Source organism: Alexandromys fortis, unplaced genomic scaffold (genome assembly GCF_014885135.2).
Source record: "Alexandromys fortis isolate MF-2015 unplaced genomic scaffold, M_Fortis_MF-2015_v1.1 scaffold_235, whole genome shotgun sequence".
Lineage (NCBI taxonomy): Eukaryota > Metazoa > Chordata > Mammalia > Rodentia > Cricetidae > Alexandromys > Alexandromys fortis.
The window spans coordinates 449,950-464,996 of NW_026068114.1; positions in this window are offsets into that span (position 1 = coordinate 449,950).

Here is a 15,047-nt window from a genome sequence, read left to right on the forward strand (position 1 = left end):
TATCTCAAAACAAATTTAATGAATAAAAGAGTAAGCTGTGGACTCTAAAGGGCTCGGGCATCATTTGTCAATTTTGTATGGTTTCTCACCTCATCACCTACAAGTACCTTTGAGAAGCTGCATTGCGTGGAGGGATTATGTAGGACTGCACGCTTTCTGTAAACAATGGTGTGATGGTTTGCTCCTCAAGAGGGTCTGGATGAAGTATCACTGTAGCCCCATAAAGAATGACCCTAGGAAGTCACCTTAGGAGGCACGGACATGTGCTGTCCGAGAGCCACACCCCTTTCATTGTCTGGGAACGAAAAGTGGCTGTTTTGACCACGCTTTCCCAAAGAAAGATTTAAAGCAATTTATTTTCCTTTTAACTGTGTGTGTGTGTGTGTGTGTGTGTGTGTGTGTGTGTGTGCAAGTATGTCTATGCGAGAGAGCAGGTGCCCATGGAGCTGTAATGACAGATACTGCGAGCTGCTGATGTGTCTGTGTGGCTCCTGGGAATACATTTTGAGGCCTCTGCAAGAGTGTGTGTGCTCTTAACCCCTGACCTGTCTCAGGGTCCAGGCTGACCTCAAATGTGCATTTCTTCTGTCTCAGCCCCCCAAGTAGCTGGGATTGCAGGCACACACCAGAATTTGGGGTAGTTTATTCTACCAATTTACTCATGGAAATAATGGGGCAAAATAACTGGTATTTGGATTCTTTCAGGAAATAACAATGCTCAATTACTTAAACACAAATGAAGGGCAAAACTGGCTCCCTAAAAGTGGAGTGCTTACTCGCCACCCCCATTCCACTCTGTTTTTTTCTTCTGTTTTCTGTGGCCATGAACACATCTCATTTTACAGGGTGAAGGAGAGTGGAATCAACCCGTGTAAGTCTTAAGCACCACTGTCGTTAAAATGTTCACTAACCCACAACCTCACTTACTTTACACTTCTGATTTCTTTCACATTCCCAAGTTCAAAAGAAATAGCCCACGTGCGCTAGGGCAATGCCTTCCAGGGAGCCCTTCCATTGACAACAGGTGGTTAAGACTGTTCTCTTGATAGCAATGAGGAGAGGAGCCAGAAGTGGGAGAAAGGGGGAACACCCTTTTGGGGATCACCCACATGCTCATTCCTGTAGTTCTGCTCTCTCTGAGAAATTCCAGGACCTACAGAACTTGTTATCAAATGACTCCCCTCAACCTAATCTAGGAGTGACTGATTGACCTTGGCTGCTGTGGTGGGTGGCATCCAGTGCCATTGTGTAGACCTTTGGAGAGGACTGAGCACAGATGGGCAAGATGACAAATAGCTCTGGTCATAGTCTCGTGGGTTTGGGACATTTCTCTCTTTCCTCCTTTCTTTTCTCTCTTCCCTCCTTCCTTCTCTTCAAACTTCCTTCCCTCCCCTTAGTTTTCATTAAGACAATTTTCTTCTGTAGCCCAGGTTGCCCAGAAACCATCACGTAGCCCATGCTGGCCTCACACTTAGGGCAGTCCTCCTGCCTCACACCACTGAGTGCTAGGATTAAAGTCATTATGTCTGGTTAGCTTTCTAGTACTTCTTTTTAGCACTTGCTTTGCTTATTTACTTGGTTGACACGGAAGAACATTCTACTAACAAGGCCTAATCAACTGTTGTGGGCTTTTTTTCTCTTCTATGAGAAGAGGTCTCGCTTGCCACGTAGTCCAGGCTGCTCTGGAACTTTTGATCCTCTTGCCTGAGTGTCCCCAGGTACTTTGATTATAGTCATGTACCACCGCTCCTGAGAATTAAGTTTCGTTGTCGGCTCTGTATGCAGTTAACAAGCGCTTGAAAATATTAGCACCCAATCTCATACCTTCTGGACAAAAAGTTTGGAAAAACATGAGGAGTAAGGTTCACCTTAGCCTAACTGGGAAGAAAGGACATGTCTATGCCAGCCAGGAACCTGAGATGGTCTTGTAGTTCATTCAGTAGGAAGTCTTCTCATGGAGGCTGCATTGCTTTGTTTTTTTCCCTTGTCTTTTTCTTTTTTGAAATGTGGTCTTCCCGTGTAGCCCTGGCAGGCTGGGAGCACCTCACTATGAAGACCAGGAGGTCTTCTAACTCACAGGGATCTGTCTGATTGCTTCTGCCTCCTGAGTGCTGGGATTTAACTGCACTTGGCATCATATGGCATTATTTGATCTCTGAGTCTCAAAAACACGAGGCATAAATCTAAATTTAAAGGCAGATTTCAACTTTAAATTCTGAAACTATCTAGATTATTAGAGCATGGCATTTTGGGTAATTCACTGGCCTTCTGCTTTTGGGAGCATTGAGGCGGTGATGTGTGGGAATATGGGGTTTGAAGCTGGGAACCGGACTGTCTATTGGTCAGTAGAGCCATCCAGCCCCTCACAGCCTCTGTTTTCTCACCACCCCTGCGGCTTTGAGTACAGGAGGAATCCACTTGTCACCTGTTGGCCATGCTAGCTGTCCTGTGCTCAGATCTATGGGTTGATTTGTCCCCAAGTCCACCTTGACTAAGATCATGCCCGGCCCACTCCCTCAGGGAGAAATCAGAACTGGGAAAGCCTGGGAGACATTACCAACCTCAACCCCCTCATCTTCCAGATAATGAAATGAAGGTTCAGAGCGAGCAGAACACTGGCAATCCAGGTACAGGCCGAGCCCATGCCTTCTGTGTGGTTCTGGTGCTCCTATGTCCAGGCTAGAGTCACTTAGGTAGCAAAGGTCTTTTGGCAACAGCAGGTAACACAAAGATTTAGGGGCCCGAGGCAACCACACTTGGTCTGTCCCTTTGGAGACTGGGAATGGAAGATGAACATGTTCCAGATTCTACTGTGTGTAAAGGGGTGGGAAGCCCCCAGAAATACCACAGAGGGCTGTGTGCAAAATGGATCACTTCCCTGAATATTTCTTAGTGACTCAGCGAGCAGGGCCTGGACACTCAGACAAGTGTCAGTTGAGGACCCACCCTTGAGGTCGAGTGGGATTGGGAGGGCTGGAGCTCACACAGATTCACAAGGTAAGATTTGGGCCCATGAGGGCACAGGCAATTCGGGGTGATGGCTCCAACCCACAAAGAGCTTGAGTGGCAAGGGCAAAAATATTTAGAAGTGTCATTTTTTAATTTCTTATTTTTTTTAAAAACCACGTACAGTTTCTTACTGGCATGTGTCCTAAAGCCCACTGCCATCAAGAAATGAGACACTCCACCACGTCCAACATGTGCCAGGCCCAATCTGTCTACCATGGATTTTGTTAAGCAGCCACTTTGCCAGGAATGCCAACATGGATGAGGCATGGCTCCTGGTGTGATGTCTCCATAGTACGTGGAGTGTGCACATGTGTGCTCTGCCATGAGGGACAGCAGCAGGAAAGGCAGAAAAACCCCGTGTGTGCTGAACCCAAGACCTGCCTGTTGCTTTACAGGAAACCGAACCACAGGCTGGGGGATGTGAAGATCGGAGTGAGGGGTCTCAGCTCCGCACCAGGCAGCTGCCAGATCTTGTAGCAGAGACGTTTCCCTCCTTAACCCCAAGGGAACATGACTAACCTTACAGTTGCTGTGATCAAATAGAACTGCGTGTAAAACTGAGCCCAGCGCCGGCCAACTATCCCTTGATAAATGGTCACAGCCGTCATTGCCATTGCTGGGAAGAACGTCAGGGCACCTTCAGAGAGAGATCAAAGGTTCTTTGCTTCACCGCCATGGGGCTCAGTGCTTTGCCTTTTCTAGGTTGTTCTGCCTGGATAGACCAGGCTCTGAGCTATGCCCTCTGTGTCCTTCCTCCCTGGTATATTTGTTCATAAGCTAGATTCTTCATTATCAGACCATTTGGCTGAAATTCAAGGGCTCCTATGCCCTGAGGGACTTGGTGGGGATGGGGGGTTGGGAGGTTGGAGGGGGGCTAGGGGGCACTTTCACTCTGGAGAGGATTTCCAGCCCAGACAGTTGTCAGGGCAAGGCAGGGCCCTCTATTGAACAGAACAGCTCATGCGTGAGAGCAGACCATGCCAATTCTATAGAGCACGACCCCTCAGCCCAGCCTCCTGCTAACAAAGTTATCTTTCCCAATCTGCTTAGGCAGAAGGTGGACACACTTCCTGTCCTTGTGCTGAGCATGACACACAGGCAGGACCCAGGCCAGAGCTGGGTCTGGCTCGCAGAATCATCCCAGACTCAAAAATCTTAGGTTCACTCAGCTGTCCCGTTGCCACGGTGGCCAGAGCTGGTTTAGGTGACAGTAACTGGCCTCAGGTCACCTGCAGCCCAGAGCGTGTCTCAGAGTTTTTAGTGCGTGGGGACATGAAGAGAGAATGCCAGATCAGAGTCTCGGAGAGAGGGTAAAGAATGAGGCTCTATCACTTTGGTGTTCAGGTCAGTGGGTCTTAACGTGTGGTCACTAAGTCACCTGCGATAAACCCCCAGGTCTACCCGAGACCCAGGGAATTAGAAGTCCAGGGTGGAAACCCGCAGGCTCAGTACCAGCCCTTCCCTAGACTCTAAAGCATACAGAATGCTGGATCCTCTGCTGGCCACAGCGCACTTCCGGGTTTGTCCGGGAATCTGTTTTATCCAGCCCTTCTCCTGTACCTTCTGCATGTCTAGACACTCTACTGTCAAGATAAGCCCCAGAAACTTTCCCTGCCCCTTTTTTCTTTTTGGTTCTTCCAAATGGGGAGAAGTTCTTTGGACGACTTCTCTGAAGTTCCCCTGATGTTGCATGAGTCCACCCTACATGTAGCATGTACTTACCATGTACGCTTACCACGTACTCAGAGAGGAGCTGGTCATGATATGTGCATCAAGACTGAGGGGCACACACGTCTCTCTCCGCTTTGTAGAGACTCAGGGAGGTCCAGGTCCTAGGCACAGGAAGAAAGGGCAGTTCCGGGCCTGGCTCAGTGCTGCTTGACTCCAAAGCCCACGTTTGCTCTGGGCCCCTGCTGTCTCCTTCAATTACACGGTTTGGCTCTGACCTTCCGTAGTAGCTGGGGTCTCACGACTCTGTGATTGTCAGTTAACATTTGAAGGGCTGAAATTGTGTTGTTGCTGTTGTTCTGAAAAACCAACATACTGCGGACATTTCCCAAGGACTGACGACTGTTTCATTGGAATACGCATAGTTTCAAAAGGACAAGCGTAAGGTACAAATATCACACACTGGGGAAACAAGCAAACAGACAGGCAAAATCATCCGACAGCGAGGGACTCTTCCAGCAAAGCTACCAATACTGTGACCCCCAAAGCAGTTGGTGTGCGCCCCAGCCCGGTTTCTGTGCGCATGCACATGCGTGTAAATCTAAACGAGGCCAGTGTGCTGCACATGATTTTGTCATTTGCTGATCTCTGCAGTGCCCACAAATCAACCTCATTTGGCTAGTGCCCCAAATAATATCCCAGGATAAGGTCCACCTTAGGAATGTATTCAGCCTGTTCTGAAGGCCGGTTAGGATTGCGGTCCTTCCCACCCCCACCCCAGCTCCTTCTCCTCCCCTTCCTCTTCCTTTTCTTCCCCCTCCTCTTTTTTTGTTGTTCTACAAAACCAACATCACTGTGAACATTTTCTAAGTACCACAGTCTATTTCACTTTGCACACCCAGATTTTCTTTTCTGTTACAAAGTTTTGGAATAACGTGTGTGTGTGTGTGTGTGTGTGTGTGTGTGTTTGTGTCTGTCTATTTTGAGCAAATGGAGGAAAACTTCTCAGGCAGAATTAACTTTTCAGAAGAGATGGATTTGAAAAGTTGCTGAGTACAGCGGTTGCTCTTCAAACAGACTCCCAGACGACACAGCAGCTTTCAGGACGGCCCCTCGGCCTGTGTTCCCCCATCACTGCCGCGGTCTGCCTCAGAGTTCCAATGGATGGGCAGGGAAGAGACTGCTAATCTGCATTTTTCCTGATTACTTGAGAGATGTATTTACTTCTAGAATGTTCGTTAGTTATTTCTATTTTTTTCCCTTGGAATTGTTTACTCCTGGCTTTTTGAGTGTGTGTATGTGCACGCGTGAGTGTATGTGTGTGGGCATGTGTGTGAGCTGGGTAGTTGTTTTTCTCCTTGTTGACTTATCAGCCTTTTCTCCGGACTATGGCTACTTTTCCTCCTTACACGCGTTGTCAAACTTCTAGCAGATGACTCATCTTTTGCTTTGCTTTTAGTGTTTTTGCTGTGCAGAGAATTGATATTTTTATGAAATCAAATCTATCTTTTAAAAATTTATGGTTTCTTGACTTTGTGCCTGGCCTAGAAAGGCCTCCATATGCCATTAGAATTCAGGAAGTCGTTAGGAAACTTGGAGCAGCTCGTGTCCAGTGCGTCAGCCTGGATCTTAAAAACAAAACAAAAGAAAACAACCAAACGCTTTAGAGTCGTTACAGTGCCTCTCCTTTAGATCTCAGCTTCCTTTCCAACAGGAGTGCATATTTTATCAGCATCCCACCTCATCTGGCCACAGATTCCACCATCACCCCCTCTTGCAAATCAGAACATTGAACTTGGGGCTCCTGGGCCTGAATCTTGCGATAGGTTGACTCTGTGACTCTAGATGTTTAGAGTTACACTTGTTTCCTTGGGAAGAGGTTGTTTTCATTTTTGAAGGCATACTTTCTACCCTTTCTATAAAGAGGGAGCTTTTCAAGATTTTTTTTCCTCCTTCTTTTACTTTGAAGTCGCCTTGGTACCTCTAAGATCATCATGAGCCTGTCGCTTCACATGGAGAAGCAACACTGTGCTTTCTGCAGCTCAGCTAAGCATCTAGGTTGACCTTCTTTTTCTTTTCTGACATTAGTTATGGAGGCCACTCTGGCCTCATGGAAATCCCATTGTCTCTGCTGCCCCAGTGCTGGGATTAAAGGCATGCACCATGACCCTTGGCCTCTATTATTATTATTATTTGAGACAGTCTCATGTAATTGATTTTGAACTCACTATGTAGCTGAGGATGCCCCTGAGTGCCTAATCCCCCTGTCTCCACCTCCCAAGTGCAGGAATTACACCTGTGCACTGCCATATGTGACTGTGTTGACCCTCTTGATAAGTACTCCATCTCTTACATCTCAGTGTATGTGGACGGCAGAAAAGTGAACCCCAAAGATGTCCACACTCTGACCTCTTGAACCTATGACGATGCTGATATGTAACCTGCCAACCAGATGACCTGACATGAGGATAGTATTCTTTTGTGCATTTATGTGTGCACACACGTGTGCACTTCTGCATGAGCATGGAGGGAATGTAAACATGTGTGCACATTCATGTAGCTGTCAGACGCCAACTGAGGGTGTTATTCCTCAGCAGCCGTTACCATGTTTATCCGGCCAGGGCTGTCACTTGACCCCAGGCTTTCTGATTAGGCCAGGTCAACAAGTCTTGGGATCCCCTGTCTTTGCCTTCCTGGTGCTGGGATTACAAGCTCACACCACCTTGTGCTAAACTCAGGTTCTTATGCTGGCAAAGCAAACACTTTATTGATTGAGCTACTGCCCAAGTTCAGTCCTGATTAAATTTTTCTTTCTCCCCCATTTCTCTCAGTGTCTCCCCACACACTGTATTTCCACATATGTTCATATAGTGGGCATGCACAAGGTTAGAAGTCAACATTGGGTATATTCTATTATCCCTCTCTACCTTTTATCTTTTGAGACAATCTCATTAAATTTGGTGCTCACCAACTGGCTGGACTGGTTGGCCTGTAAGCTCCAGGGTTACAGGCATGAGCCATCACACACAGTAAGTTCAGAGTTACAGGCATGTGCCACCACACCCAGTAAGCTCCAGGGTTACAGGCATGTGCCATCACATCCAGTTTTATATGGGTGTTGGGGATCTAAACTGTGTTACACTGGGGCAGGCATGTTACCCACTGAGCCATCCCATAAGTCCCAGGCTATTATCCTTACAGGACAGATTAGCCTGGGGTGACTCCAGAAGTCCTTAGATAGAAAACTGCAGACAAAAAGGGAACCAGAGAACCAGGAGCACAGAGAGAAGCACTCGAGGGGTCACTGCTGACGTCGAAGATAGGCTGAAGTCAGTCGGTGTGAGCGGCTCCCAGAAGCTGGGGAGGCAGGGAAAATGGTGCCCCTGAGCCTTTGGATAGGGGCTGGGGCACTTTGATTCTGATCTCCATGATTCTGATCTCTTACTTCAGACTTGTAACATAAACATGTGAGGTGACAACATCCCACGGTTGTCTTTAGCTGCTGGATTTGTAGCGACTCGCTGTAGCAGCAATCAGACATGAACGTGGCACAAATGTGACCTCTGCAGACACACAGCTTGTGGTTCTCGGGCTACAATTCCAACACTTCTCTCTGACCCTATGATGCATTTTGTTCTGCAGAAAGCAGCTACGCAGTCTATAGAAATGAAACTTGTTTAACTGCTGATTGGTGTCAGGCTCATGCAACCTCGAATAGTCTGGTTGCAATTATTCTTCTTATAATTATACCCAAGTCTAGCCTACAGCTGTACCCTGGCTGACATGCATGACAAGGAAAATAACTGCAGCCTGGGCCAGTTGCCTTGAATTGAGAGAGAGAGAGAGAGAGAGAGAGAGAGAGAGAGAGAGAGAGAGAGAGAGAGGAGAAGAAGCTTGTCTCTTTCTTTTCCCATTTCATTTTATTTTGACTCAAATAAATGTTTTGAATGTGACAACATTTTTCCTAAAAAAGAAAGAAATGGATGCAGGAAAACGGTCTGCCAGTCGTCGGGGCTTCAGTTTCTTCATCTTTGAAGAGGAAATAATGGGAATCACTGAATGTAGTCTCTGGGTCCCAGGAGACGCCAGGCAAGTGTACTGTTTCTCGGGATTCTAGCCTTTAGTATGAAAATAATACTGAAAGGGCTGGAGAGATGGCTCAGTGGTTAAGAGCACTGACTGCTCTTCCAGAGGTCCTGAGTTCAATTCCCAGCAACCATATGGTGGCTCACAGCCATCTGTAATGAGACCTGGCGCCCCCTTCTGGCTTGCGGGCACATATGGAAGGAATGCTGTACACATAATAAATAAATAAATATTTTAAAAAAAAGAAAATAATACTGAAATATTCCATTCCTGAGGTATTTGGCGTCTTAAAGCTTAAAATACAGGCTTTTAGGTAATTCTTTGGAAGCAAACTTGAGGTCAAGACACAGTTCTACCACTAGATGGCGCCATCAACACAGCCAGAGGAAAAAAAAGACAACCTGAAGCCATGGTGGGAGGTCTTCTTGCCTGGAGAAAGTGTAGCAGAGCCTGTAGACGGTCCAACTTTTCCTTTTCCTATTTTTTTTGGGGGGGGGGGAGGAAGGGTGTGGTGTTAGGGATCAACCCAGTCTCACACATTCAAGCAAGAGTTCCCATATGTGCTATTTTTAATTTATTTTAAAAATATTTTTAAATTGAGGTTTGGGAATTTCACATTGTGCACTCAAATCGCACTCATTTTCCAGTCCCTCAGTAACTGTCCTTCGCCCTTGTAGCATCTCCCCAAAGGAAAACTTAGAAAGAGATGATAAAAATAAAATATAAAAGAAAATAGTAATTAAAAAACAAAAAAGCCGAAGAAAAATAAAAGGCCACCTGAAAAACACTTCCCTTCTCTCCCCATCCCCCTTCCTCCTCTCTCCCATCCCCTTTACTCCCCGACCCCATCCTCCTCACTCCTCTCCCTCACCCCCTCTTCATTTATCTCAGAGGCACTGGGAGCTGCTGCTGTGTACCGTGCAGTAGACCCTTTGTCCAAGCAGCTTTCCTTGCAAATGTTTGCTGTGTAAGGAGTTGTTGGTCAGGTTCAAGGCCTCTGACTTTGGTAACCATCAATACTGGACCCCCACTCACATTCCTCCCCAGTATCCTGCTGTTGTCATGGAGATCCTATGGCTATGGTTCCTCAGGCCCAGTCCCTTCACACACTCCAGTGGGTTGTAGATCGGGTAGATGTTGGGGAGTGCCAACCCAAAGTCCTGGATGTGTGCCTGGGTGGCAGCTGAGTTGGTCAGTATGGGGTGGATGGGACCATCTCATTCAGGTGAGGGGCAGAGCTAACTCTCCCATGCCCATGGTAAGGGACGGGGAGAGCTTTCCCAAGTGTAGGGTGGGTGGGGCAGCTCTCCTAGAGCCCCCCTTTCTGATATACACTTTATTACTGTCAGAACCTCTCTCAGGCTAAGTAGGCTGCTCTGGGTACGACTGGAAGTGGAGTCTGGCAGTCAGCACAGTCTTTTGAAACACAAATCTGAGCATGTCAACCTCTCTGTGGCTTGAGTCACTGCTGGGAAATACAGGAGGCAGAGGCTTGGGCCTATAGCACGCTGCACAGGGCCCACACTGTCTCATGCCCGCTTGTAGCACCTACTCACCTCTTGCCACTGATAGCTTTGTACTCAACTCTCAGAATCTATGATCCTGCCACGGGTACAATCCCCATCATCCTTCTTACCTCCAAGCCTCTGCCTGTGCAATCCCCCTGCACTGAATTTCCCATCTCTCAGCTCTGACTTGTCTGTTGGGACCTTGTTTGAACTTGAGTTTCTCCAGAAAGTCTCCTTTGACCCTAGAGTTGTCTTGATTTTAGTAGCTCACTTATGTGTCTGTCTCCCCTGAGACAGGTCCTCGAAGTCACTGAGAACAGGGAATCTATCTCAATCTATCTCATGAAGCCCCAGCAAAGGAGAGAACCTGATGGTGTGCAAGGGAGGCAAAAGAATGACGAGCAGAGAGAAGGGCCTTCTGGGTAGACGAGACGGAGGAGACGAAGATGGAGAAGTAAGAGAGGATGGTGGAGATTCTGGGGAGTCCACGGTTTGAACTGAAGCCCAGGGGAAGTTTTCCAAGGGTTTCCCTTAGTCCCCGCTGGAAACCGAAGTGAGATTTTCCACCTTGAGCCCCGGTGACACTCTCACACTCGGATCAGGGTTGAGTGGGCCTGAAAGTGGCTTGCTTGTAAGGGCCATTTTATCTGACCCTCACAGTGTCTAAAGTCGAGGTGCTACAGCTGCTTAGGTAAAGGCAAAGGTCTTCCTGGGGTGCCCCCTGCCAGAGGGTCAGCTGAGATTAAGGGTGCTCTTGGCCTGAGATGGGGAGGGAACGCATAAGATTTTAAAAAGAAATCATTCGTACAGCGTTTTTCTTCTGAGCCTGTCCCCAGGCATCTAAACAATGCCTCTCCAGGCAGCCTGGCACAGCTGTCATAAAATGCAAGTGAAATCGGTATCTATGGAAACGGGCTGGCTCCAAGCTCCCTTTTGCCTGTCTCACTCCCTGCCTCTGTGGTGGCCAGAATAGGTCTAGACTTCAGGTCCTGCCCTCAAATGTTGGGGCTGTGTCTATGCCCAGACCGCTCTCCCATGCCCACCTGCTTCTTACTTTCTCTTAAACAGAGGCAGGGGAGGGACTGCGGGGACAGTGACCTTACAGGGTGGCGAAGCTTCAGGAGTCCAGACACAATTACTATGATGATGATTTGCCTGCAAAGGACAAGGAAAGCAGATGGGGAGCTGGGCAGGGGTGGCCCTGACTTGACCGTGGGGCTCCATTCTCCTGTCTGGGTTCTTGAGAAGTGGTCCCTGGTCAGCACAGCTACGCCCCTCCCCATCCTATATCTATCTGTGGTTCTCCGTCCTTTTTTTTTTCTCTTCTGCCAAATTAATTATTCATCAGAGGTTTGCATGTGATGGGGCTTTATTTAAGAGGTTTATTTGTTTATTTGGGTTTCAAATGAATGAAAATCAGCCTGCTTCAACTTGGCTGAATGGTCCCAAATGGGAACAAAGATAGTTTTTTTTTCCCTCTTTAACGCTGGTCTACTGCATTACTAAACCATGAGGAAAAAAATCCTCCCAGGGGCTATTTGTCATCAAAAGGAATTGTATCGGACTAAGAGAGGCCATCCCTTAGAAGTATTTGATGCTCTTGCAGAGGACATGGGTTTGGTTCCCAGCCTACACGGTTACAGCCATCTGTAACTCCAGTTACAGGGGACCCAGTGCCCTCTTCTGCCCTCCACAAGTACCAAGCATGCACCTAGTGCCCTTGCATACTTGCAGGCAAAGCACTCACATGCCTAAAATAAAAACAAATACATCTTTAAAAAAAAAAAAAAAAGCAACAATTCCCACTGTAGCGTCGTAGGTAGCTATAGCTTGTCTGTGTGTAAAACTGGCTAAAAAGGTAGAGGGAGTGAGGCTATGCCACCTGGGCCTCACCATTCTGACACAAGCCATTTCACAGCCAGAAATTCTAAGAAAATCAGGAAGTCATTTCAGCGCCAACAGCGTGCGGTTACCTCCTGCCTGGGGAATCCAGCAGAGGGCCAGCCTGGACCACTAGGGGGCGACGCCGTTTCTCGTTTGCTTCCAACAGTTGTCGGATGTCTTTAGAGCCTGAGAGCAGTAGGTGACTCTTTTCCACACCAAAATAAATGGGCGTGGGCTCACGGGAGGGGCTGAGGGGACAGGAGGTGCAAGGCAGAAAGATAAGCAGCTGCGTGGGGTGGTGTGCGCGTGGGGGTGGGGCGCGGGTGGTAAACTTTTATTATGTGGCCAAAATCCTTGGGCTGGTCTTCCAGTGTCCTCACTATACTGGTGGGGTTAGATGACTCACAGGGGTTCTTCATCTTTCTCTTCCTCTTCCTCCTTTTTTACTTCTCTCCCAAAAGCCTTTCTCGTGACTGGAATCTTTGCCCTATCTCCCATTGCCCCCCAAGTCCCAAATGTTCAAATCCAAGTCTTATTCTTGGCCACACCCCCAATAGCTCTGGCAGAGCTGCCTGCACTTCTGATTTTCCACGGTTCTGCTGTGCCCCTGCCTGTATCGGGGTGACAGTTAATCATAAAGGGGCAAAAGAAAATGTAGCGGGTATAGTAGATTCACGTGACAGAAAAGCAAAGGGGGGCGGGGAAGCCACTGAGTCTAGAGAGCAAGACACAGAAACATTCTGGGGATGTTTGGTTAGCGTTGTTCAGAATCTATTCCAACAGTTGTTAGGCTTAGGATGGGGTGAATTTAACTCACAAACATGTACATCAGAGACAGACCTGGCTACGGGAAGCCTCAGTAGCTGTAGCCAGGGCTGGTAGAGCCCTACCCTGTGGGAAGCATGTACAGTACCGCCTGTCTACCGCGGGACAGTTCGTGATGGGGCAAGAGGCTGGAGATTGAAACGCACACACACACAGACAGAGACACGGGTCATCTTTGAAACAAGAATGCCGCCCATTTTAATGTATTCCAGGGCAGCTTATATAGGGATCTCCTTGACTAATGTCTGTGGATCAAGCTCTCAGTTACTGCTCCAGCTGCATGCCTATCTGCCTGCTACTGTGTTCCCTGTCATGATGTCATGGACTCACTCTCTGACACTGTAAGCCCCAAATAAACCCATTCTTATATAAGTTGCCTTGGCCATGGTGTCTCTTCACAGCCATAAAAAAGCAAACAAGGCCAAGTGGTGGTGGCACATGCCTTTAATCCCAGCACTCAGGAGGCCAGCCTGGTCTGCAAGAGCTAGTTCTAGGACAGGCACGAAAAGCTACAGAGAAACCCTGTCTTGAAAAACCAAAAAAAAAAAAAAAAGTAAACAAGATCTCTCTTCTTCTGACCTCCTGGGCACCTATACATGCATGCACAATACACATACATTGTAAAAATAAAATCTTAAAAAAACAAATAAGTTAAAGAAGATGGTCTAGCTATAGCACGCACACCACAGGGTCCTTATGAGGATCACATAGCCAACATGCATAGAGTATCAGAAACAGTTCCAGGGGACTAGTAAGTACCCAAGGAAGTCCAGTCCTTACTACCTGTGGCGCTGTGGCCTGGGTTATCCAAAAGGATCTGTGCTAAGCAGGAGAGTTAGTTTTTCATTTACTTTGTATCAAGATGAACCTGAGGAGTAAAAGGGCCTGCCAAAGAAACACGCCCTGCCCTTGAGACCAGAGCCAATACACTGGCCCTGAAACCAGAGCCGAAAGGTTAAAAAAAGGGTCCAGTGAAAGGAACATACCCTAGCCCTGAAACCAGAGCCGAAGAAACATACCTCGGCCCTGACCAGCTCAGCATGAAAACCACCCAATCACTGAACACAAGAACCAATCAATTCCTGGGCATGAAATCCAGCCAATCTCTGAGCTTGTTCAAGCTCAGGGATTGAAATTTGAGCAATTCCCACCCTTAAAATCTTCACCATGGAAAGATTCTATTCCTAAGAAATCCTGTCTAAGCCCTGTACCTGTTCATTTGGGAGCTGTTCTTTTCCACCCTGGCAGAGGCAGCTACTTTCCTAGATTACTCCCCCCTAATAAATCTCTTGAATGAGGTCTTGGTAATGACCTTCTTTAGCAGGAGTGGAGTGGGGCAGAGAAGTAGGGGCAGAGCAGAGCTATAACTGCTTTTGCTGGAGAGAAGCAGAACTATTATTCTCTGAGCAGAGCAGAGTATAGCTCAGCATATCATGGTACGGCACAGCACAGGACAGTTAAAGGACAGCACAGTAAGGCACAGCACAGCACAGCACGGCACGGCACGGCACGGCACAGCACGGCACGGCACAGCGCAGCACAGCACAGTAAGGCACAGCACAGCACAGCACAGTACGGCACAGCACAGCACAGCACGGCACAGGACGGCACAGCAGAGCACGGCACAGGACGGCACAGGACGGCACAGGACGGCACAGCACAGGACGGCACAGTAAGGCACAGCACGGCACAGCACGGCATGGCACAGCAGAGCTGTAACAACTTTAGCTGGAACAGGAGAAGATTGCTACATTTCTGCAGGGAAACTCCCTTGGCAGAGCAGAGCTGAGCTGTAATTGCTCTCCCCAGAGAGAAGCACAGCTGCTACATTCCTGTGGGGAAACCTTGCCCCTCGGGAACAGAACTGTAGCTATTTCCTGGCTTCCGACGGCCAGGGATAACTTTCCCTTCACAGTATAGCACAGGTATAGCCCAGCTTCCAATGCTCAGAATACCTTTCCCTCCAGAGTTGCAACACTTCAAGAACCTGTATGTGTTGTTTGAACAACTGGAGAGTACTGGGTTCAGGAGCTCAAAACCTGGCCAAGGATACCCAATAGATATACA